Source organism: Ornithodoros turicata, chromosome 10 (assembly GCF_037126465.1).
Source record: "Ornithodoros turicata isolate Travis chromosome 10, ASM3712646v1, whole genome shotgun sequence".
In the NCBI taxonomy this organism is placed as follows: Eukaryota; Metazoa; Arthropoda; class Arachnida; order Ixodida; family Argasidae; genus Ornithodoros; species Ornithodoros turicata.
In genome coordinates, this window is record NC_088210.1 from 25,958,272 (window position 1) to 25,984,966 (window position 26,695).

General features: G+C 44.6%; 1 protein-coding gene and 1 long non-coding RNA gene across 4 annotated transcripts in view; one reads left to right on the forward strand and one right to left on the reverse strand.

Annotated features, from left to right (window-relative positions):
- Nucleotides 1–26,695, forward strand: part of LOC135371263 (small conductance calcium-activated potassium channel protein 1-like) — a 186,927-nt gene that overhangs the window by 117,161 nt on the left and 43,071 nt on the right. The window lies entirely within an intron of this gene.
- Nucleotides 8,899–10,059, reverse strand: LOC135371264 (uncharacterized). Its single transcript, XR_010415545.1, has 3 exons — nucleotides 9,966–10,059; nucleotides 9,702–9,797; nucleotides 8,899–9,638 (listed from the first exon to the last, which is right to left on the reverse strand). It is a non-coding gene; the product is annotated as an uncharacterized LOC135371264 (long non-coding RNA).

The following is a 26,695-nucleotide window of genomic DNA, read 5'->3' on the forward strand; positions in this document are numbered from 1 at the left end:
CAGCTTTTCCCCCCATTCGGGATTGTTTCGGCCAAGTAGAGCTGCTATGGCGCGATCGAACTAATCTATATGCAGCAGACGCTGTCTTTGTTCAGTGCCTCGCGGCCGCTGGCTGATTCTTTTTCGTGCGTGCACGAAAGGAAAATGGAAATACCGTCAAGATCACAGCATTTCGACGGCAAATCGGCAGAAGGGAAATGCGTAGGCAGAAGTTGCTCGGCGGACACTGTTGCCCGAGGTAGTGCACTCCGGCAGATAATGGGAAGAAAGGACTACGACAGGCTTTTGTAGCGCGCCTTGAGCAGAATTTGGGAGTAGTGTAACGCCGTATGTGGATTCACTAAGGAGTTCTATGGACGACTTTTCACGTTGTATGTATGCAAGAAACGCCGGTCGTATACACGTGGGTCTCTACTTGAAGCAGTCTCTGCACCTATAATTCGGCTTTTTACAAGCAACTTTTTAACTTTGAGAAGAAAAGTGGGAGTCCGTCTTTAACAGACTCGCTTATGAAACTTATATGTCATCGTTTATGTGTTGCGTAAAGAGATTAATTTGCGTATTTGTTTATTTGTTTTGAAGTTTCAGACGATACCTATAGAACTCCTTCACGGGAAACTTTTCGTTGGTCGAGGAAATTTTTTAAATGTCGGATACACTCGATATTTACGCCACTTTACGCCTTTTGAAGTGTATTGTTTTTGTAACTAAACAGCCCTTTTTTACGAAATCAAACAACTCAGGAAAAAGGTGCTGACGCGCGGATTTGAACCTGCAGTCTTAAAAATAGACGCTCCTAGCCAACAATCATCTCGAATGATATCGTTATCTTTCCCGATTTCTGGAAAAGGGAAGGCGTACGCCTTTTTTGTGACACTTATGCTGTTCATAATTGTCATAAAAAGGCGTGCTCGTACCGTTTTCGATAAATCGGGGAAGATGACGATATCATTCGAGATGATGGTTGGCTAGGAGCGTGTTATGAGGTGAAGTTCATTTCTAAGGGTGGGGGTCTTCTGATTTCCGGTAGGATATGCTACCGCTATGCCACGACAGCAGGGCTTTGTCGTGAGCTACACTCTTAAAAATGAACTTCACCGCACAGCACGCTCCTAGCCAACCAACATCTCGAATGATATCGTTATCTGCCCTGATTTGTTGAAAACGGGAGGTGTACGCCTTTTCTGTGACAATTATGAAGAGCACAAGTGTCACAAAAAAGGCGTACGCCTCCCGTTTTCAACAAATCAGGGCAGATAACGATATCATTCGAGATTACGGTTGGCTAGAAGCGTGCTATACGGTGAAGTTCATTTTTAAGAGTCTAGAGTGCCTCACGTACAGGGGGACGGACAAGCAAAAATTCTATTCCCATTCTCTCTTACATCTTTCTCACTCACTCACTCACTCACTCATGTGAATACGACGTAAACAATGCGTGTTAGCCAAGGCAGTCTGCCATTTCAGGACAAATACGAACACGTAAGCCCTTTTTATGTCGCTGGCTCATCTGGACGGCGCAATAGCAGTGTTGCAACAGCTGCTTGCAAAATGAAGTTTTCTGTAGAATGTACGTACTCTGAAATGGCGTTTTTTTGTAAAATACTTGTGTTTTACAAAACATCCTCCTCGTACGCCACAGAGGTGTGTGCTAGACTTTGAAACAAGAAAGGTGTAAAAAATTTGCTGTGCTGCAAAATGAAGCAGGTCGTAGAGAAAGCTTTGACGCAACATTGCGAATATTGATAAAATAATTGCTGAAATTCGCTTGCATTGATTTGTGTTACATAACAAACCAAAGTATGAACGTTACCGTTTTCAACAGATAAGTCGGTCCCTTTCCTCGACCAGTATACTCTTAACAATTAACTTCACCGCATAGCACGCTCCTAGCCAACCATAATCTCGAATGATATCGTTATCTGCCCTGATTTGTTGAAAACGGTAGGCGTACGCCTTTTTTGTGACAATTATGACAGCATAAGTGTCACAAAAAAGGGCGCACGCCTCCCGTTTTCAACAAATCAGGGCAGATAACGATATCATTCGAAATTATGGTTGGGTAGGAGCGTGCTATGCGGTGAAGTTCATTTTTAAGAGTGTAGGCGAGTAAATAGGACAACTGAAAACTTCAAACGAGTAAATATAAGTCATTATTTGGCACATTTACTGGTAAGTATATGAAATTTATAACTCAAGGAAGTAAATATCAGTCATTACTTGGCACATTTACTAGTAAGTATATGAAATTTATAATCAAGGAAGTAAATATAAGTCATTATTTGGCACATTTACTAGTAAGTACATATATGAAATATATAACCCAAGGAAGTTAGCGGGTTACAACAAGCATTGCAGAACTAACATCTTAGCTACCGAGAGGAACAACACGAATCCGAGACGTTTCACGTATTTAATCTCACTCGAATCTAGTTTGTGCAATAATTCGACATAATTTGTCACCCAACCCGCTGTTGCACAAGCCACACCGCCTTGGGCAAACTCGCCGGGATTCTTCCGTCAAGACTCGCCCATTAATTAACGTTAGCTGGCCGCCACCAACTTGAAGAACGTCGCCCCACGCGTCCTGTTTCACTTCCACGGTCATTGATTGGCGACCCATTTTAGCAAAGGCGATCGAACGGCAGGTCAGCGAAGTTTCCTCCCTTCATCTGCAACTGTCTAAGTGAGCCCAAGTGACCACACATGGTACGGACTCTGATTGAAGTGACGCAATGACTTCCCGAAGCAAATAGCCCCTGAGGATGAAATGACCGGGAATCGTTCGAGGGTTTCTCGAGACCGACACGGTAATGTTCGGCTTCAGTATAGGTGGCCGAGTTTCTCCGCCGAAAACAGTTTGCATATTTAATAAACGGGTTTTAAAGATTCGCGCTCCCTGTGCAGCTAAGGAAGTCCCAGCGATAGTGACATCGTGATGACGTAACCGAAAACTTTACAAATGCGGTCCAGACTAATCGAAGGGCAATGCGGAGAGGAGACAAATGTATGTGTTAGTGTAGACTTGTAATTGCCATTAGTGAAGTGATGAGTTAAGATGGTCATTAGTAGAGCGTGGATTTTCATGCAGATGCATTTTTTTTTTTTTGTTTTTCGCGATGTGGTTTCATATCTGGAAGTTTTTAAAAAAAACGCTTTTAATGCTTGTTTAGTGCTTACGTATATGCTATGTTTTCGTATGGCTGGGTGCGAGAGCTTTCGTCTTTCAAATAAATAATTTTATCATTTAAATAATAATTTCAATAAAGCCGTCGTTTGTTTGCCTTCGTCTTTCTTCTTCTTTTTCTTTTTTTTGTTCATGTAATGTAAGGGTTTGCTCGAGCCACTAAATAGGGAGCAGAGTAGCGATACTGAGCCACGCCGGCGAGTGAGTCCGCCATCTTGAGTCAGGCGTGGCTGCGTTGCCTAGCAACGGGACCCCAATCTCCACCTTCTCCGGTGGGGAACAACGCGCAGTCGAGCCAGCTCGCAAGTTCGCAGCTCAGAAAACCGGTTTTGGACGGAATGTGACTCGAGATGGAAGGCGAGTTTCTTGGAAATAGAAACCAACGTGACACGATCGGCCCAATCGCGGACACCGAACGGCAGTTCCGGCGCGAAAAAGGAATACGATACTCTGTGCTCTATTTAGTGACTTTAGGGTTTGCTGGTTTCGGGAAGAGTTTGGGTTCTCTTTCGCGAAAATTCCAGTCAGAATCAAATATTTTTCATGTTTCGAAGGGGCGTGGTATTCAGCCTTCACCTTACAGCTTCAGCGCTCGAGGCTCGCCTGGCGTCGGAGCACGTTCGTTGCGCACACGTGGTTGATAGGTTGTACTTCGACTTCGCCCAGTTTCCTTTACCGCTATGAAGACGGGCGGCGTCCTCATTTTAACCTGTGGGTCGCACTTCCGAAAGCTACACGATTTATATCTGTTGCGCGACTCTTCTTTCTTGTATGCTCCTAGCGAAGGCTTTATTTCATCGTGTGATCCCTCATGAAATGCTCAAATTTTGTCGAATATGAATTGGACGCGGCGCTTTCATGCCGAGAACTAGGAAAAACACTGCCTATATTCGTATACAGGGGGAAAGTAGCCGACGCTCTTTGGCTGCACGTAGGACATGCGTTTACGAGTCACTCATGAGGCGGAGTTTCGGCTGTCTTGGGCCTCTTCAGCAGTTGCGCAGGTTGGTAACGTTTGGATGAGGGGGCGTATACTCAGTTTTTTTACTGCACATTTCGATTAGTTTTAGTGCATATCGCATGCATATCTCAGGAGTTTTTGGTTCATATTTATCCGCGCTTAGTAATTAGTTTGAGTTTGATTTGAGATTTGCTCGCGCAAAGATATCTGGGATCTTACTGCGCCGCTCTAGTTATGGGGGTTACTTGTCTAAGGTCGGCTTTATTGATTCATTGTTCATAACGTTGTATCACTGGGTGCGTTTCCACGTCAGGAAATGCTATGTAGTGAGCAACGTATGATCAATTTTTAAGCCATTGTGAGTGCTCATTTTGCCTTAGGTAATGTGTGCCACTGTTACTGAGGTGTGGAACTTTGGATACCTTCAGGCGAGGGTCTTCGTCATTACTGACGAGTTACGATAGATTATGCTGATAATTATGACAAATATTGTGTACAAGCGCATTCGATGTGGAAACGTCTAACATTGTAGTACTATCGTCCCTCTATAACACGTTGCAGCCGCGTCTCGAGGAGCACTTCGAAAAAGACGATCCTCTTCCGATGCTTCTTTACATTGAGTCATTCATGCGAGAAAGCTGGTGCTTCCGAAGAGTAAGTAAGATCGTGGCCGAAGCGTATAAAACTAGAAGAAAGAAAGAAGGAACTGTTGAAGGAGCACGTGAAAGATCGCTTTCTTAAAATGTAGGGATACATAAAGCGCTGGAAACATAAAGGGAACGAAGCCTGATTGAATTTCCTCTCTCCTTTCAGCTTTTCATCCGCCTTTCTTAGCACATTTTCCAGCCCAGTGTATAATCTACGAAAGCAACGCTCATAAATTCCCTCCCCTCCCTTACTTAGAGGAATTTCACTTCTTCTCCTCTAGCAGAACAGCTGAGGTCAAAGTTATCTTCGATATTGCGCTATACCACTGCTTTGGCGCACTTTTTATGTTTTAATTTGTTTTATTATTAAAGCTGGTGCCATGCAGATAATCTTAATATAATTAACTTGCGCTCCGTTGGGAGCTTCTTTATTGTTCTGCGGATAGCTACACTTTGAAATGCGCAGTTGTATTACGAATTGCGGGTTCTACGAATTTGATTGGAGTGTTCCTTATTTTATTTATTTATTCTTTTCTTGCAGTAGAAACGACTTCAAAGATTAATCGGAACGCTTAATTGTTTCTCGAAAATTGTTGTTTGGAAAAATTGTTTCTTAATTGGAACACAGCTGTGGAGAAAAAGGTCGAGACTTGTGTGCTGCTGTTCGTTAGAGTTAATCTTAACACGAAGCAGCACAAGTTGATTTTCAAAAAGTTGGACTTTGTAAAGAAATAGTATTAGTGTAGTACTAGGTCTTAATAAAAGTTTTCACTAGGTGTGTTTAGCTGATTGGCTGTTCGCATAGTTCGACAGTCGCGTAGGTCTGTCCGTAACACTTTGGAGAGAGAGAGAGGGAAGAAAAAAAAACGAGTGCGGGCACCCGAACAGTTTTTCTTTCCGTGCTAGCGCCGCGAAGCAACTGTGGCTATTAGCGGCGTACAGGTGTGGACAGATGGAGAGAGGACAGTAGGAAGGAGTGGGAGATAGGTGGGTTAGTATGCGTCCTGGGCCGACTTCAGGGGGAACTGTGCCGATATTCGTCTGGAAACTCTTCGGAAAACTCAGGGAAAACCTCAGACAGCACAACCGGTGGGGAGGGTTCGAACCCACCAACTCCCAGCCTTCAGCATGACCTTGGCTTCCACCAACGAGCAGAACGTCTTAAGGCACCCGATGATCAGTATCGAAAGATGACCCCATATAAAAATTCGGCATTTAAACGAGTTTGGCAGAACGCTCAAATGTGCTGCCAATTTATGTTCTATTTATTTATTTCGCAGTCGCCTACGAAGTCGGCCCACTGCGTACGATCTTTACGCCGCCATATTAAATATACCCAAACAGCTCGGCAATAATGACACCGCAATCCTATTTAATTTGACGCACCCTGAGGGCCCATACTGGCAGCGGGGGATAAAGACAGCAGTAAATGCCGCGATATTCGCAGTACACTAACGACACCGCTCCAGGCTGCAAGGCCCGTTCAGCACCGTCAGCATTTTAGGCCTACGCCTACACTCTTAAAAATGAACTTCACCGCATAGCACGCTCATAGCCAACCACCATCTCGAATGATATCGTTATCTGCCCCGATTTGTTGAAAACGGGAGGCGTACGCCTTTCTTGTGACACTTATGCTGTTCATAATTGTCACAAAAAGCCGTCCGCCCCCCATTTTCAACAAATCAGGGCAGATAACGAGATGATGGTTGGTTAGAAGCGTGCTATGCTGTGAAGTTCATTTTTAAGAGTGTAGCTCATTTCTGTTTACGTGAGTTTCAAAAGCACGCGCTCGAAGAACGAAGGGCACATCGAGCAGCCTTCCGGCAGCGCCAAGCCAGGCGTGAGCTCCACCTCGGCACTGGCTAATGGGCATCACTCCGGAACGCGAAACCATTTTTCACTTTATCTCCTCTTCCTTGGAAAGCGCTTCAAGTTCCACGTTCCTTCTTTTAGCGTTCGGCGCGGGCACGGATCGAGGAAAGATAAGATGGCGTGCGGGTGCTCTGGCTTGTTTTCAACCTGTTTTACAGTTAGATGAGTCAACAATGTGGTGGGCTAGAAATACGGGTGTGCCAATCGGCAAGTTTTTCAGGTACCCCAAAATGAAGGATGCTCCAGGGACGCTGAAGTCCGCCATAGGGCCTACGCGCTCAGGCGGATTTTCCTAAGTCACGTACGTGATGTTCCACTACAGTTTGCCCAAGAGCGCTGGTGTGCGAATATCAGTGCTTGGGATGCGATGCGGACAAACAAGGACACGAGTCACTCGTTATCAGTGGTTTTGTTGCAGGTATCACCGCGGCTGGCCGTCACTGCTTTTTTATTTGTTTGTTTCTGAACTGAAGCAGCCCGACGAAACAAGAAACTCTATACAGCAATCTGTTCTATCAAGCATGTACGCGCCCACGCGCTTTACTGATAAGGTGACGAACAAACATCCACAGCATGGCATGTGTTATCACATCGAGACGTTCAGGTGCGTGCCATTAGGCACACCCGCCTGCCGTTGTCACGTGACGACTTCGACGTACTGTCCCCAAATTGAGAACCATAAACGCAAGCAGAAGGAACAGTTGCCGCTGAAGAAAGCTTCGACGTCAAAAATGTTTTATTGCTTACATGGAGACACAGGCGGATACTTAGTTTTTCTTTGTAGTTCGTGGCGAATCCGCATGGTTCGCTGCGAGCGACGACTCGATCTATCCTTCATTTGAGGTACCCCCCCCTTCCCCGTGCATTCGATAGGCCGATTGGTACACCAGTATTTCTAGCCCACCATATCAACAACAACAGCAGATAAATGATGATGATGATGGTGATGCGAGGCAATTCCCTAGTCGAGGAGCATACCGGTACCTCATTGCCGTTGGGTCTAGTATGAGGGGGCAGGAATGATGATACAAGAATGCGAGTAAACGAAGAAATGTACAACAACACAGTATTTCATAATGTAAACGCCTGAGTCGTGTGTTTTCCGTCTATGTGCCCAGACTCAAGCTTTTACATTACGGAGTTCATCCATCTACGCATTTTGTCAACAACACCAGATAGGCCCTACACCTTGCGGCACGTGCAGCATGCCGCCACACAAATAGGCTGACACACCTTACGTGTAAATCTATTCCAATTACTAGTACTAAATAAATTATGACTATGGCGTGGGGTTTTTAAAAAAAAAGTCTAGGGGTGCGATGGGAAAATGCGAACACGATAAGTTTTCGGACGACATAGGATCACAATGCAAGCACGCTGATATAAACTAGCTACTTAGTCATTCTTCTCTGCGTTGCAAGTTTCCATTAAACAGTATAGCGTGCGCACAATATGGCGTTTTTCAAAAAGAAACTTCTGTATTGGCAGATAAATGGCGGTTCGAGAAAACAAGGATACGATTAGCTCGACTCGTTTCTCCATATGTGCTCCTAGTTAAGCTTCCTTTCGTCTTGCTATCTACTTTGGATTACTTGATTTACTGCTCGCTCCGAACTCGAAATCTGCAATCCTTGCTTTTTTAAATCCGTAATGTCTCTTATTTCTTGCCATACTCACTACTCCCCAACACACATTGATCTCTTAGTCTGAACCATTAGCGAATAAAAGCTGTTAGAACATCGGTCTTTCCAGTTCCTTTGTAGACGTTCGTTGTATTCGGTTAAGCAGCGCATGCTGTACACGTTCGTCGCTCCTGCTATGGACTCCGCATCAAATTTTAAACTCCGTGTAGCTTAGCAAGGCGGCGAGATATAGAGGGCCATTTGGCACTTGTCGCTGCAAAGCACGCATTTGGTGGAAGAAGCATTACCTCGACGTTAAGAGAAAGAACGAAAGATAGCGCTCACCAAGTAAAGACATATGTTGCGAAACTTTGTAAAACGTTCCTATTTGTGGACTTTAACTTTTAAATGTTACAGGAGGGAGCATTGTATAATGCACAGTGTTTCATTTGCCGTCCTAACGTCATTTGCTGGCATCATCTCTTGTTCATTGTTTTGCCCCTCCTGTTGACAGAAAGAAAACAATGTCATGGCCAACTGGATACCATATCTACTGATTTGTGGTAGCTTCGATGCTATGCTGAAAATAGGAAGGTGCTGGATGTCGCAAGTGAAATAACGTCTTTATTCGATAGGGCTGTGCCTTTATACAGGAGGGTGGCGCTGCGTTACCCGCATGTTCTGTCACCAAACGTCCCAAGCGATACAACGTTATCACAGAAGTCTCGCTACATGGTAACACCTTATCACAACATTCCTCCCCCTTAAATCAAACCACACCATAACGTTCAGGCGGACGTCTTGTCAGTGTGCTTCTTCGCAAAGCAACAGGGCCGCTGTTTTCAGGGAGGTCCATACACTGGTCATGATCTGTAGATTGCTTGAGACGGCGCTTGTACGTTTTGAAAGGTGTCCTTCCTAGATGTTGGTTGTGGGAAATTGCGTGCCACTGGACGTTACTATCGTTAGGAACAAGAGCCTGGTCCTCGATCTCATCAAGACTTTACAAATGGTGTTGGAAGAGCCATAGTCTGGTTAGTTTCGTGGAACCCTGCAATGTCATCTACACGCAAAAATTGTTTTTCGTTAGTTATTCTTACTGTATACGCAGCAGGGCTGATCCTTTTGAGTATCCTTCCCGGTAGCTATGCAGGATCACCGGGTCAACTACCTTTATTCTCACGCCATCACCTGCTTGGAATCCTCTCCAGGGTCCTCTTGTTTCATCTGCTGTCCACCATTTCCTTAGCTTCCAGTCTTTCGTGAAGGTCCGGGTGGAGGTGGCTCATTCGTGTCCCCTGAGATAGCTCTGACGGGGTTTTGTCAGTTACTAGACATGGGTATTCCTGTAACCAAATAGAAATTTGTTCAGGCGATGTTAGATACTCTCACTTGAGAAGCTTCTTTACTGTCTGGAAGGCACTTCGCCGTTGGAAGCGGGGCGGTAGGGAGGTTATCTTCTTATGGGCAACTCCATTGCTGGGGGGGGGAGAGAGATCTGAAAACTGTGCAGACACAAACTGAGGTGCATTGTCCGAAGAAACTATCATTTCTGGTAGCCCTAACATCGCGCAAACAGTTCTCAGCTATTCCAGCTTTTTTTTTCCCTGCCGTCGAACTCATCCAAATGACATCCGCCCACCCAGAATAAGAGTCCACTTGCACCCGCTGACCTTGTTGCGGTGGACAATATCCGTCTACCTGCCTGCGAACCGATCCCATCTTTGTCGCCAATGCTGTCGTACCATGAGTCCCAGAGGAAAGTTTCCAGTGGAAGAACGCCTTTATTCCTTTGGGCTCTGCCTTTATACAGAAGGGTGGCGCTGCGTTAGCCGCATGTTTTGTCCCACGTCGTGTCACCAAACATCCCGAGACGTGCTAAAAGATAACACGTTATCGCAGGAGTCTCGCTGCGTGCTAACACCTTATCACAACAGTGGGTTCGAGCAACACCTCCCAGATAGCAGAAGGCCTGCATCAGCTTTGCGAGCTGCTTCGAGCTTTTCTCTTGTTCGCTCTTTCGTTGACGTCATAGCAGGATCAACAGTTGCGACGTAGTGCGTAGGCCTTCTACTGTCTGGGAGGTTTTGGTTCGAGTCCCGCCGCCATGTGTGCTTTCTGGAGTTCCCCCTGGGTTTTCTGGCAGATTTTCAAGACGCATGTCTGCTCACATGCCCACGAAGTCGGCCCCGACGCATACTCATCACCCTGTCTCCCGTTTATTCAGAATGTCCTCTCTCTCTACTACGTCTGCGCACCGCTCACAGTCAAGGTTGCTTCGCAATGCTAAGAGGATGCTGATGAGCTGCACCAAGCAACCGCTGCCAGTAAAAAGTTCCTCTTACGGGACATCCAGGAGTCTTTCGTTCTAACACGCATTTTAAAAAAAATCCCTATGATACTCCTCATGAACGATGCTTCGCCATCCTATACCAACGCAGTCTAAAAACCATGATGATGATGACGACATATACAAGAAAAAGAAAAAATGGAGATATGAGTCGGGACTAAGTCGGACTGGCTACCTCACTACACCATCATCTAAAAACCATCATCGACTGTTTCTAGTAAGCGAACTTTACACGCGATGGTGGTAACAGCGTCGTTTGCATCGCCTGTCGTTGAACGAAAAAAAAAGAAAAGCTGTTACAACGTGTCCGCTGGAATTCGATTCGCATTCTTATCTGCAACAAACAGGAAGGAATGTTTGGAAAATGTGTCGCGGCATTTTCTCTCCCCAAATCGGTCGATACAGACGTAGACGTCTCGGATTTTTTTTTTGTGTGATTCGTTAGTCTCTCAGTCCTGCTTTCTATTTCTAAATTTATTTTTCAAAGCGCTGTTCAAACACCTAAATGGGGAAACGGTGGAAAGAAAAAGAGGCGAGCAGTAACAGCGTGGCATTTTTTTTAAAATGATTTTCTACGACCTCCCCAAGCTGCACGGTTCACGAACTGAAAGTTCAAATACATGGTGGTGACTGGCAGGTGTCCTATCAGGGTTGTGCTTCGTTTCACAGATACGTCCACGAAAAAAAAAAGAAAAGAAAAAGAGTCCAGTTCGACACGGAAACACTATGCACTCGCTCTCTCAGTATATTCTGCTGCTTGCGAAGTTATCTTTATAAGCAACGTTGAAAAGGCCTTGCTCAAAATGTAAGGAAGGTTGTGGAGGGCAAATACCGGCATGTTTTGACTCTGACTCTTCGGCTACATTTCAACTTAAAACTTTGGGTTGAGCAAACGGGCACGTTACCAACTCATCAATTTAAAACTCCCTATCAATGCAACTCTCCAATCATAATCACAAAATAAAGTTGTTGTTGTTTGTTACCAGCTCATGTACCGTTTTTTTTGTTCTTTTTTAAGTGTCGGTATTACATGTAGGACGACGATTGTGAGAGCAGCACTTCACACTTTCCCAGTACTGTCATTCTGCTCGACGTTTACATCGCAGGGCATAATAAAATAGGGAATCGGGTAGTAACAAATCATTATTTCACAATGTTCATAGACTAAGCGAGTATTTTTCACATCGTCACGAAGTAATGCCCTAGGAACAGCGGTGCAATGTACCATTCTTAATGCTGGTGCCCGATTTCCGCATACAATGCACGCCTATACTGACAGAGGTATACGGGACAGTTATAAAGTAGAAGCAACCGACCGGCAGAAACATGGCCTGCGTGGAGTTACGAAAATTTTGCCACAAAACTATGACGTCATAGTGTTCATAGTGGAACCCAGCCCTCCCCTTCCGATTTGTTTCGCTTTCAGTCTGTCAACCAACGTCATGATGACGTTTCTCGGGTAGAGGTCTATTATCCTCGGATATACCTTAAATAGAGTGTGTAATCGTTCTCACGCCAGGTATTTATGCAACATCACAATACAACAGTACCGCTTCTTATTACTCTATGACAAGAACACTTTCAAAGCGCACGGTCATGCACGGTCATGGACTGGGAGGAGGTGGGTTCGAACCGTACCAGCGACTGTGATATCCGAGGTTTTCCCTGGTCTTTCCGGCAGACTTTCCGGACTGATATCGGCGCAGTTACCCCTGAAGTCGGCCCAGGACGCATGCTACCCCCCTTGTCCCCCGTTCCTTCCTTTGTCCTCTCTCCATCCGTCCACGCCGCTGGTAGCCAGAGTCGCGTCGCGGCGTTAACACGGAACCACACACACAAAGCGCGCGAAATGACCTAGTGAGTGTCATTTCATCCTCGACGAAGACAGTTTTCCTGGTAAACAACATCGCTCCGAATACGCCTAATATTTCACCCTCACCCCCCGAGAACCACCTACGTCACCCGTCAGGCCACACGATACTGCATTACATGTCTCTCCTACGTACACGTCGTGCACCATCAGATCCTTCTGTTTACTGAAAGCGGATGTTCAGAGTTTCCGGACAATGTCTACGAGGCTTTCTATTCCTTGTGTGCCTCTGTTACATATGCATGCTTTCAAGAACGTCTCACGTTTAACGCTTTCAATTGAGCTGTCTTTTTTCTCCTCTCCCTCCCGCTCTTTATTGTGTGCGCTCTCTTGAATCTCTGTTCGCGACAAAGATAGCGTCTGATCTCTTCATTTATGATGTTGTTTTCCGAAGAGAGATCTTTCCCTCCTTTAAGCGCCGTACTTCGAGCACGCCTCGTTCATGTGTGTTCCTATAGTAGACTGGAGAAACGTTCGTGGCCTTCAAGGTTCAATTGAGCAACTGTAAGTAGGCAGAGTAAACAGATCCTACGGGCAATGTGCAACTAGGATGTCAGTGTGAAGCAATGGCATCTAACACGCACATATCTACCATGCATGCTGAAGGAAATCATGCGATTTCATCATTTGTTTTCTTTTTTTTTTTAATGCAGAAAGAATTCTACAAATAGGTTGTGAAAGGGGACACAGACAGCGTTAGCGCGTAGCGGGATCTTGTAAAGCGTGCTTTCACTGCATCAGCGCAGTGTACGCAGGGGAAGCGACCACGCAACATTGTTTCTCTCCGGCTGCTTTTTGTTTTTGAAGCGACAGCCTTAGACAGCTCACCATCGTGTAGGTCCGTCTATGGCTCTTTGTATGGCGGACGACCACATGACGTGGTCACATGACGACGCTGTGAAGCTAGCGCATCTGAACGCGTTCCACACAATGCCCAGAGATGCAGCCGAATTTTTCTTGTCACCACCACCACCACCACCATCATCATCATCATCATCATCGTCGTCGTCGTCGTCGTCGTGATCCCGACTTTTAGAACGTCCTGGAATACTATTGCTGCATAAGCAACAGGGTCAGTCCCTGCAGACGTCTGCCGCAGCCACAGTAGACGAACAGCGTCTGTACGAAATATCGCCCTGAGGCCTATTGTTGCCAATACTGTTTTTCCGCTATCAAGAAACTCACTGCGTTATTGTTAGAGGTCCAGAGGAAAGCGTCTACTGGCTGATACCCGAATCACGTCGAAAGGCATCATGCCGTACTCCCACCCACGTTTACGAGGGCAAGAATTTCCAGCATGCAAGCGCCTTAAATCGCAGTTGCCTTCCAAATTGCGTTAAAAGCCAGCCACGCTCTGGGGGCTAATTGCAGTTACCGTCCCAAATCCCGGTTCCAGCTGCAATTATCCCTTATCTTTGAAGCTAACCCAGAATGAGGGAACGGAGAGAGGCGTACTGGAACAAGAGCGCGATTAATGTTTCTAGCCCAGTTTAGCGCACTGGCATAGAGTATATCGTTATTAGTTCGCCGTTCGCGATAAATTAAAGAAGAGCGCTTTTATGCATGCAAGTAAGGATACTAATGACAGCAGATACGGTCAACAGTGTATGCCTCCAGTAAGAATGATGACGCAGTTTCACTAATAGAGCAGAAGATAAATACGGCGCTGCTGCTTGCCTGGTCGAACATGCAGAAACCGTTGTGTATATCTCGGTCGTCGAGAAAAAAAAAAAACGAGCTGTTAATTTTCACTTTGGATTCCGTTCAGAAGATACCCTGCCTTCTTATCTCTTCACTGACTTCGTAGGAATGGGGAGGGGACATGTTTATTGAAAAAAAGAGAGAAAGAGACGAAAAGTTTGCCAGGCACAGGCTGACTTGCTATTCTTTAAAAAAAGGGCTTGACTAAAAAAAGAAAGAAACGAAAATGGAGGCGTGTCGAGACGTCGGAGGCATGGGGTATGTCCTGCAGAAGGACAATACATAAGTATGTGCCTGGATTTCTGAATTGAAATTGGCCCGTAATCGCCTACGACACCAGAGGTTGAAGAATTTAAAACTAGGATTTTAAGACAAGTCAGTTATTCGTCACCAATTGGAGCCTTATGCTGTTTTGCATCACTGTGTTAAAATATTTGAAACGACTCGCTGGGTGTTAGCCTTACAAACACAGCGAAGAAAAAGGAAAAAAAAAACATGATGATTTTAGCCTGGATGAATCAACCATTACTGGTATATCGGCAACGTTGCGTACCAGATCTTTTACCGGAATGTAGGGGGAAAGTCAGACATTTTTTACGGACATTGTGAGCGCATATGGTGAATACAAATCCGAAAAGATGGAGGTTTTCAATGTTTATAGATGCTTACGAGCATTCGAGAAATTCGCTCAAGACTAAGTACGCTAGAAGTGCACCCTACTCTATAACTCACAGAGGCGCTGAATACACTATACGCTCCCGTTGCCAGTAGGAATAAATTCCAACAAAATCTCTTCCTTCAGTCGCATAAAACATGAGCTCGATCTCGCATTCACCGACGGTGTGATATACATGCAACACGACGATCAAGTGAAACGACCGACAGCTCTTCCATCACTGCAGTCGTTCCAGCGCCACTAGTTTTCTTGCCCACTTACTCGTGGCCTTCGCTGATGCCTCAAGTGACCCCCTACTTGAGACCTTGCGCCCCTTGCTCCCTTATCGGAGAAATGGAAGTTCCGGTCCATTTAAGATGGTGTGTCCGTCCAACTGCACCAAGTGCCCGACTTTTTGTTCAGTCTCGAATCTTTTGTGTTATCCGTATGTGCATCTGATGGAGTAGCTTGTGACAGGGTGGGATGTTTCTGTAGCTGATATTTCTTGTAGCAGTATTGATTGGCTGGTATTGACCGTGTGGAGAACGACGTGTTGCAACTTAGTGCAGGTCATCAATAGCACGCGTGATAGGGTTTTGCGAGTAACTTGCGAGACATCTTTAGTTGGTTGTATACTATATATTATAGTATATGTTGTTATATGTTATTATGGTATAGTATAATATATGTAGTAGTAGTATATGTTGTATACGATATATTGCCCACCTAATGTCTCACTCGCTGTGGGGTTGGGTATTGCATCGCAGCGGTGGAACAGCCCCATGTATGGTCATCATCTATTTGTTCGTCATTGTTGTGTGGTGTTGACCGACTATAATTTGAGTGTGCGGAGGAAACCAACAACATAGCGTTTTAGTCGCCCTTTTATTGGTATTTATTTATTTATCAATTTTAAGTAGAATTGACGCTCTGCGATCGTTTATGTGGCCGACACTTAAGCAATTTCATGTAACGATTTGGCCATATTTTGGTTTGCCGTAGGGCAGAATCAATTAAATTCGTGTGAGTAATACGAATTTAATTATTCCTAAATAAATAGTTACTAAACAAATATTAATCTAGGTAATTCGTTAACTAAATTAAAAGTCACCTCTGTAAATGCCTCTCCAACAGAAGAGAGCTTCCCTATTATTTTGCGTTTTTAACTTGCTCGAAATTCAAAGAAAAAAAGAACGATACCTTGCCTAGTTTTTAAACCTGTTCTTCCGTTGTACGCAGTATATACGGTCCTCTAAATGTACAGCCATATACGGGGTCGTCCGCGCTAAGTGTGGTCAGATTTTTTTTTTTTTTTTTTAAATAGGGAAAAGTGCTCTTCGATTAAGATTTAATTTGAGATTAGATTTGGAGGCTATTTTTCTCCCTCCCATACAAACGCACTGTTCTCTTGCCCTTAAATGCGAGTGAGATCAAAAGACGCAACGTTTGTTCTCCCTCGCGCTTATATGGGAGAGGAAAGTGCGTATGTCTGGGAGAGCGACAAAAATGACCTCCCAAGTCTTCCCCTTTTTCCAGGGCCATTACCTCGCGTAAAATTTGGTCGATCCTCTTTTTCTGAAATGTCAACGGCATCAACGCTCCAGAGGGCACAGATGTTGTTATGGGACCGAACTTCTATCTTTCGAAATTAAAAAAAAAAAGGTAATTAGTGAAAATTAATGAGAGCGACGCTCCAGGAGGTCGCTATTGCAGCCATAAGGTGGCCGCCTTAACCTAGAATATATCGCCAATTATTGTAATTAAAAAATTAAAAACCTGACCCTAGTTAACGCAAAAACACCCCGTATATTTGCATACACCACTAACAGAACCACGGCACCAACTATATTACAGGCAGGGAAAGAGGAAACAAGATTCTCTAAAATCCTTACATGTACTCGCTGCGCAGCAACAACCTCAACTTCGGACACTGACTGTCGTTCCCACTTAGTCAGATTAGTCTCGAGGAATTTTTTCTTTGTCGCCTGGCTCCCTAGAATACGTTTAAACCGTCTGCAGCGAGTGGAGTTCGGCGACCAACGACTACTCTCGCTTTTGCGAACTGACTGATTGTCCGCATCACGTAACATTGGCTGAAACTTGCACGCGCAGTCCTCCTCACCCTTTTTCCGCAGTCTGAGCCCCTGGGTCACATCGCATCGTCTGGGGCAGTTGCCGGATAACTTAGCATAAATCTGCATATATTCACGCGGACTTCGGCTCGTCAGAGAGTTGCGTCGAACAAACTTTCGTTTCTGTTTTCCCCCTTTTTCATCTCCACGCCGATTACGATGCACATATGATGTGCCCACCTCACTGTAACACAAAAAAAGAAAAAAAGACGCGGTGCACCCTTAATAATAATAATAATAATTTTATTTTTGTTTAAGTACAAAAACAACCACTAGGGTCTTCTTATTTGTGCAGCACAAAATGTTATAAATGAAAAACGAAGACATTCAAATAGACAAATAGGCAAAAAAGTTAACAGTGAAACATCGAAGTTACGCAGAAACAATGGCACTAATACTTGTAAGAAACTCGTGAGAAGGAGCGAAAATGTCAGTGCCATAATGTTGTGACGCGGAGTTCAAGATTAGTTGTAAACGGTTGATTGGATGAAGCTTTACAAAAGAGTGAGGATAAAAAGCTTGATGAGACCTCAGAAAATGTGTGGGCACTCGGAAGTTGATGCTCGATAGTAATTCGGGCCAGTCAATGACAGAATGTATGCGCTTATATAAGAGATTACAGTCGCGAATCGTTCCGCGATGAGATAATGCGGGGATAGCAAGTTTGTTTAGAATATGATTGTAGTTGCTGCTACAGCTGTAGTTGCTGCTCTAGTTGCAGTAAGTGCTGCAACCAAGATGACGAAGATGAAAAACTTTTCATAGCGCTTGATATAGGAAACTACTTTCCAATGCGTATAGTTTATGTGGATGGGCATCCAACACCTCGGGCGCTTAGATAGGATAACCAACGGTGCTAAAGCAAATATAAATATATATGTATATATATTAAATATAATAATAATATAATAAATATACCCCCCTTCCCCCAAGTAGCGACATTGCGTCTTTGAGCGCAAAAAGAAGAAAAAGAAAGAAACGAAAAAGAACGCCGGCACACGAAGGAAATACACGTCCATCCGTTCCTGTCTTTGAATTGTTCTCTTTCAAGACCGCGAAAGAAAAAAAGAATGAGATAGGATATTAGATTGGCTTTCCTTTTCTGTCTCGATTCTTTAAAGTTGGGCTTTGGGAAAACAGCGAGTCGTAAACAGAGTCACTTTGTAGGCCTTTTTTTTTTATTCCCGGTATACAGTTTTTTTGTTTTTTTTTTTGTTATCCCACGAAGACGCAGCTGAACAGAACCTCCTTATCGCATTTTATATCGAAACAACGTGCGTTGCGATAAGAATGAATTTTACGCGCGCTTGGAATGACAAGAGATGTATACAGCAATGTTCAGTTTTATTACAATTATTGCCGCCTGCGAAATCGTTTTATGTCCTCTAACGTTGGGAAGCGGTATGCTTTCCCTTGCGGATAGATAAAGCATATAGTTTCCTCGGTCCAAATAGCGTTTTTTTTTTTAAATAACGAAAGACAAAAATGTCTGCGATGCAGTCGTAAGAAAACCTGCCTCGAAGCGTGCGTTACTGCCTTGGTCAGGTTTACTCGAACGACGGTGATTTACTTAAGCGCTTCCATCAGCCATGAAGCACGTTCCTACTATATCGTACTCCGTCTAATCAAACAGGAGAGGGACGAATGTCTTTCTCTTCTACAAAAGAACGGAATTCTTCACACTAAATAAAAAGGAAAATAGAGAGAGAGAGAGAGAGAGAAAGAGAACGTCTTTATGAGTAGGTCCATTAATAACACAAGGGCTGATTTGCCAGATTTAAAAAAAATATCTTTTTAACCTTCCACCTTCCCTGATACTCCGGATCGAACATTTCTGGTCTAACCGTGGGCAAGCAACAATAATCAACGGTACATTGTCTTCGTTCTGCTCCGTTACCTCTGGGGTACACCAAGGCTCTGTCCTTGGGCCCTTGCTCTTCCTCATTTACATTAACGATCCCCCATCATGCGTACGCTCGAAAATTTGCCTTTTCGCTGATGACTGTGTTGTCTATCGTACAATTACATCTTCGTCAGACCAGTCCTTGTTAAAGCTCGACCTTGCTTCTATGCACTATTTTCTCATGGACGCCGCCATATTGAAAGCGCAGCGCCGTCTAGCCAGGGGCGGGAAGGGGGGTAACGTTGGGTAGACGAGCGGTCTGCCTGCTTATGCTGGCGGCATTGTGCTCGGGGGAGAGGGTAAAGGGAGGGAGGGGAAGGAGAGAACAGGAGAGCACGTTGTTTATCGCCCAAGCCAGAGAGAAGGAAAGTGCACGTGTCGTGTGCTTCCTTCGTTGTATCGCTTTCCTCCTCTGTGGCTTGTGCTAGGGCTGCAAAAGCGCTGGGTGTGAGGCTGGCTGGAAAACGCTGTATAGTCGAATGATGTGGTAGTACATGGTTATGGAACTCAATCTCACTAAACGTGTATTCGTTCGTTTCTCGAGATCTCTTTCTCCTGCCTTAACAACGTCTTCTATATCTGGTTAGACAATCTTCCATCCTACGCCATATAAACATCTCGGGCTTTATCTAACATCTAACTTATCTTGGAAGGAGCACATATTCATCATTTGCGGGAAAGCCAGCAGCTCCACTCGCATCTCTTCGTAGTTTGGGACAAACATCTCCTTTTTTTCCCTCTCTTACCAATCAATCAATAAATCAATCTTCGTCGCAACATTCGTTAGCCCCCACTAACGTCAAGCTTCTTACCCATACACCTCACATGCCTCATCGAATCAGTACAAGACAGATGTGTCCGTTTCATCCTGTCAGATTATTCGATTCATTAAGGGTCACCCTGATGAAACAGAACTTAGGTCTCTCAAAGTTTTGTGACAGAAGAATTTTTTTTTTTCGATTGTACCTCTATCGCAACGTTTTCTGCACCACTTCTTTGCAAGAATCGTACATCTTTGTGGCTCGCTTCATATCTCCGCGCATAAACCATACCTTTAAGATATGACGTAACAGCTGTCGTTCAGAATCATTCCGAAAGTCATTCTTTTCATTGGCCGAAGTCGAGTGGAGCGCCCTTCCCCAGTCCATTCTTAAGATATCATTGGTCCTGTCACTTTCCGGAGGCATCTTCATATTCACATACGCAGTCAATATAGCCAATTGCCTTCAACCTTTATTTAACTTTGTATTGTATTTTGTATGAACGTTTCTCTAACACACGTGGTTAGCTCTCTTATCTCATGCTGTTTACTCAGTGTCAGTTATGGTGCATATTTATTCGTACAGACCCGTGTAATGACCGCTATGGTCCTTTGGGTTTCTGAATAATAAGTAAATAAAGAATTCCCGGAAAATATATATATCATAACAATGTTCTAATAACAACTGTCAGTTCACCGCATAATGAACTACATATACGTACTCGAAAATATGACCGCTTCGTGTGCATCAGAGCGTTTCGGAGTCATTTAAAAATAAAAATAAAGAACACTCCAAATGCAATCTGTTGCATGCTGCCTTGAACCTTAGCCAAGAACGAATCAACTGGTGTGTGGAGGAAAGTAGATATCCAGTTAATTATCACATTCTCCGTAGATGCTGCGGTCTGTCATAGAAACATTTGTTGAAACTCGCACGATGCCTGTCTCGCTGCTACAAGTTAGCAATTAGCAAGTTAGCGCTTAAGGTCCAATAGCAGAGGGCGATATGGTAGACGTCATCTACTTGAGTTCGCATATAAGAGGTCTACCAAGTCGAACACATTCTAACAGATACAGTTAGAACGTAGGATAGCCGATTTATAGTGGTTACGCGTAATAACACGCATAATATTATATCGCAATAATAATACGTGTTTGAAGCCGGTAAGGCCTTTCAGTGGAGTCATTGAAACAGACAAGGGGCGAAAGAACACCGACACAGCGCTGAACATCAAGAAATGATACTTTTATTGACAAGACCACTACAATTTATAGCCTCATTTTCCGCATAGAAAGCAGGATTAGTTATGTAAATACTCATTGGATTGACGCGTGAAATCAAGCAAACGCAGAACACGGTGATGGAGCTCTGTTCCAGCCTTATTATTATTATTACTGTCGTTATATTTCCACCCATTTCTTGGCGGTAGTACCCCCATTCGGTTGTGTAAACGACCATGTTTTTGCGTGTATCCTACAGTAATCTTGCCTCATATGTATATTCATTTAGTTGGCGTTTCTTTCCTGTCGGAAAGAAAGCTAGACACGCCAAATATGACTCCGAGGCACTTTTTCATGCCACCTGCGGAAGCAAAGCCAGCGCTTTGGTATGCCCTGCTCCTTTTCTGACGGGTAATTTGCGCAGGCAAAAGGGCGGCTAGCGTCACTGCAGAGGTATTACGGAAGCGGTCCTCTGGCCTTGCTCAGGAATGCCGAAAGGAGAATGGGATGGAAGGAGTCTAATTCAGTGAGCCACCTCAGCGGCGCGTGCAGGCAGGACTCATTTGCAGAGCGGCTTGCCGTTCAACGGTGTGCGTGGGCTCGGACGATGTCTTCTAGACGCTTTTTCGAAAGGTCTATGCTGCGAACACGCCGTCTAAGAACGCATCCGTGGCTCTCATTGTGCTCCATTATCTTCACCCGATGCGATTTTGATGTGAATAGCACTAAGATGATGCGTTGATGCCTAAGATGCCTCTTGTATGGCTGACCTTTAACTTTTCCCTCTTTTTTTGCGACCATTAAACACCCCCCCCCCCCCCCTAAGATGATAAGGCTGCTCAATATTCCGTTTCACCACATTACCGCCAGCAATGGGCTGTGACTTCCATTCATCTTCATTAAAATAAAGTTGTTGTTTTTTTTTTTTTCTTCTTCGTTGATGCGTTGTTCTCTCTCTCCTTGGGCTCCATCTTCGGTGGAAGGGTATCGAGTGAGATCAGGATTGGAAGAAATTTCTTTATGACGTCACACATAATCGGAACATTCGAGGTAATTTTTAAGACGTCGATTACTTTTACCAATGGATGCCTTGTGCGCCCATTTGGTACGTTCATTTTATAATCGTTTGATCATGAATCAATTACACTTAGATTGTTTGTTTTTTATTTACCGGGAAAAAAATTAGGAAAAAAATTCTATAAAGAACAGGTCACATGCCTCCTGTGTTGTCGCACTTCAACGAACATTCCTTCTGGAACAAAGTAGACGTAAGAGCTACAGTATACGTAAGTTTTTGTCCGGGTTTGCCGTCTTGCTCTGTTACCGTGGAAAAATGAGACGGTTGCTCAATCGCAGTGTGACGTAATGGCTGTCGTGAGTGCAATATAGAGGTAATTCTACGTCCATGATGAGTAGAGTCAGAGCTTGGGCACAAAGAAACACGACACACAGACGTCGGTGTGTCGTGTTTCTTCGTGCTCGAGTTCAGGATCTTCTCATCGTGGATGTGATCCGCCCGCTTGCATACGTCTACACCACCTTGTAATTCTACTTCTGGTATACTCGAATTAGTTACACTGTCCCGTTTGGCGGTGATAGCCAAGGTCGTGCTGAAGACTGAGAGGTGGTGGGTTCGAACCTTACCACCGGCTATGCTGTCAGAGGTTTTCCCTGGGTTTTCCGGAGACTTTCCAGACGAATGTCGGCACACTTCCCCATGAAGCAGGCCCAGGACGCATATTAACCTCCCTCTCCCCCATTCCTTCCTGCTGTCCTCTCTCCATCTGTCTACATCTGTACGCCGCTCATAGCCACAGTTGCTTCGCTGCTCCAACACGGAATCAAAAAAAAAAAAGAAAGATTTTGCGAGGTGAAGGTTTCACTGAACGGCCGTTGAAAATTTTCACATTTTCCCGTACGAATTAATTGTCGTTCGGGTAACAACAACAATAGATGATGAAGATGAGAAGGGATTTTTCACCTCGGTGGTGCGTTCGGGTAACCCCAGTCGTTCCTGAAGAGGAAGGTAACGCCACAACTATTACATTCCCGTTATCTGTGTGGTGTGATAACAATGACATTTCACTGCCGACTTACTTGGTCCGATAGTGTTCCCGAGCCAAATATGCGGGAGGTCGTAACAAATATTTGCCGACGTCTCCAAAGCAGTGCTCGTGTGCTCCCCTGTGTACCTCCTGCATAACGATCGGTGCCGTTCAATATGAGGGTAGAGCTTCCTATATCGAACACTTTTACTGCGCTTCCGGGAACACGGGAGCTTTGAAAACCAGCGCGGGAACTCACTGTATATAGGGATGAGCAGCGAGGAGGCAAGGAGCTATTGGTAGTGATATTACCGCGAGATACAAGCCAGGAAGAAACAAAAGGGAACATCAGAAAGGGGGAAAACGGGAAGGAAAAAGGATAACCATTCTCTTTTTTCTTGTATCTATACTTTTTTGCTCGTTACAAAGGAGCAGGCCCTTGCTCATTAAGAAAGCAATAAGGAGACCTAACGGGCAGGCGTGAGATGGGATTCTTTGGAAGCGTGAGATGAATCCAGAGCAGCGTTTTTTCTCCCTTAATGGCCAGCTTCGTGCATGCTAGCTTCTACTTCAGATTAATGGGTGTTTTCTTGTTGTTCTATATTAGACTTCGCAGATGGGCCAGTAGGTATAATGTCTGACCAAATTCATCTTTCGTAGTCCACTGCGTTCCTACGCTCTGATGATGATGGTGATGGTGACAGATGGAAGAAAGAAAATGGGGATGTTTCTATGCTCTAAATATACCGATTCTCTTATTTTCTCCAACAGAGTCAACAACTGAGGTCAGTGCTAGAACTCTGCCTCGTTGGATGAAAGATGACTCTTCTATGTCGTTCCAGCCTCAGAACATCAGTTCTCTCATGTTCTGCCTCGTTGCTTTTGCACTTAAGTGTAACACTGCATCGTATGCCTCAGAATAATGCCAACATTTTGTGATTCGCCTTAAACGGACGCTACGTTTCCAGTAGATCACCTCCGTTGGTTGCACTTGGCGTATTCTGATATTATATCAAATTTGATTGATTGATTCTGATATTACATTTAATAACACCCTGAACGACTCTAAAACCTTTACGCTTAAACGTTTAAGGGCACGAGATAAAACACGTACACGGCGCTGCTCGCGCGATACGTGAAGGGCAACAACATCAACAACAACAACAACAAATTTATTGTGAGATAATGAATGGGGGGTTTCATTGCCAGGGGCGATACTCTACCCCATTGCTGGTGATGATGCGGGGAATGAAATAATGAGTCCCTTCACAATAAGGATTGAAGTCATATGGTGTCCAGAAAGGTCATGGGAGCTTTGAAGGCAGAGCGTTGGTAGGCTGGATGTGCCCAGGGACCAAGCAATTTTGTGTGAGAGAGAGGGGCGAGAGTCCACCTCGTTAAGGGATCCGGAGAGTACGGTTCGGGAAGGTTTGCAAACGTAGAGAGTGATTTTTTTTCGAGTTAAACCCGATTCCGCCCGGTTATTCCCTCCGCGGACTCACCTCCGACCAATTGACGTTTCCAGTGATGACGAACAAAGGTCGCCACGTGTAACACATGTAAGAATGGGTCACTTACGTTCCCGGCAATACACCCCATGTGTGTCAGCACCGTCTATGCCTTCGGGAGACAGCTGGTAGGTAAAAAAAAAAAAAAAGGACTGCTCTACGGGGCAGCTCGGTCTCTCACTCCTGGCATCACAGTTTAAATCGTCACAAGTAGGAACCACTTTATTAAGTTGGTTTGAAGCTTAAATTTCACAATGGTTGTTAAGACTGGGAATGACTGGCATGACGGCCAGAGGGGGGCATGGTTTTTTTTTTTCTGTTGGTCGAGGTACAAAGCCCGTGCTTGGTTGTGAGCAGAATAACGGCTAAGTCGTTACCGGTTAGTACCGGTAAGTACCGGCTAGTCGTAGCAGCAAATAGATTATTAGCTTCTGTCCCGCTGGTTAGGTCAGGTTAGCCCATAGTAACGATGTATTCTACGTTAAAAGTACGATGGCAAAAAAAAAAACATAGGGCAGAAGATTTTTTATAAAAAGCGGCTGTGATGTCTATCTCACACCAGCATACAACTTTTAGGCGACGACGACGACGATGATGATGGCTTGTACTCGCTGCCTGTTCCTCTCGTCTTCCTTTAGTGTCTGTCTACCCTACTCAGATCTCATACACAGCTGGTGGTGGTGGCAGTGTGGTTATTTACCGAGCTGTTATATAGGACGCACGATGAAACCGCCTTATGTCACCCTGTGTAGTCATCCCAGTTACTAAGTTCACGTGGAGCATGCAAATTCACGCAACCCATTCTATTGCAAGACATAAAACACAAACTTCTCTCCAAGAATGCCTAACGCTTAATTCGTCGGCGACAGAGTACATCGTCATGGAAAGCTGTATGGATGAAAAATGATCTCAACGCAGCTTTTGTATATGAACTCTGCGTTAAATACGCCGCCATGCTAATGGGTACGAGTGGTGTGTATGTTGTGAGGGTCCTGTTATGATACACGTATTCGTATGACGAAGTGTTTATATGCGGTTAAATTTCGAATTATTGTCACGTCGTCCACGAAGCCTTTGGAGGCTTCCTGAGAAGGGCAGAGAAATGTCAAAATTAAAGTCACGCGCTTAATGGAACAATGATAAGACGATGAGTCTTACTGTGGTTATTCAGCAACAAGCTTTCATGCCATAATAATAATAACAATAATAATAACAATATAATAATAATAATTTTTATGTAGCATCTGCTTCTTATATTCGTAAAGCTTCACGGGGGGCGATTCGAAACATGTATGTTCTCAAATTTGCAGATTACACACTACATTGTTTCTTGTGTTGCCGGTACATAACAGAAAACCTTTTGTTCAGTAAATGAAAAGCAGCAGTGTTACAAAATATAAACGAGTTAGAGTGGTTTAATACGCGTCGTCCCGTTGAACCGTACTGCGAGGACTTGCACTTCGCGTTATCATGAGGTTCGGCTGTGCTACACAGAGGAGAGAGCTGCGGTAGAGCACCCTTTACAGGCCAGCATTGATTTTGGAAGTTTCCACTTTGCTGTGGGCGTAGGGTGACACCTAAAAGAATAGTTTGTCCCGAGAAGCTAATTGGCAGATGATCGATTTCTGAGGCCCCACGCAAATAAAGACAAAGTAAATAAGGGAAATAAAGGTAATACTATGCGGGTCAGTTCATAGGTGCAATTTGTAATGACATGCTCTTCGATCAAATGAAAAAAAAAATATTTTAAACAGGAACTACTGTGTATTATCGCTCAAGCTGCCACGCAGCGGATTGGTCCGCACAGTAGTTTAGCACGTGCATTTTATCAGGTACCTGAAAAAAAATGCATTCCACACGGAAGCTTGTACGATAATAAACAGTAGTTTGAATGTTTTATCTTTTTATCGCTTGTGTCGACCGTACTTGACTCAACGTCAACATTTCCCGATTGCCTCTTGGAACAAAGTGAGAAGTGTAGACTATGATACATGCATGGTCTGGGGGTCTCGATAGAAATGTGTCCCACTTGGTTCCATAACTAGGGCTACACATTCTTAAATGTACTCGATAGAGTTCTTTACCGCGCGGCAGTGGAGACGTTTATTGACGAAGCAGGTCCCCCTCAGCAATGTTGCCCACCGCTGTTCCACTTCCTGCACCTAACAAGCACTTGCTTCCGGCGCCATTTCCTCCCTAGGTTCTTGTCAGTTCGTTTCCTGCCTTCGAAGAACTTCTGCCACTCGCTCGCGCACAAC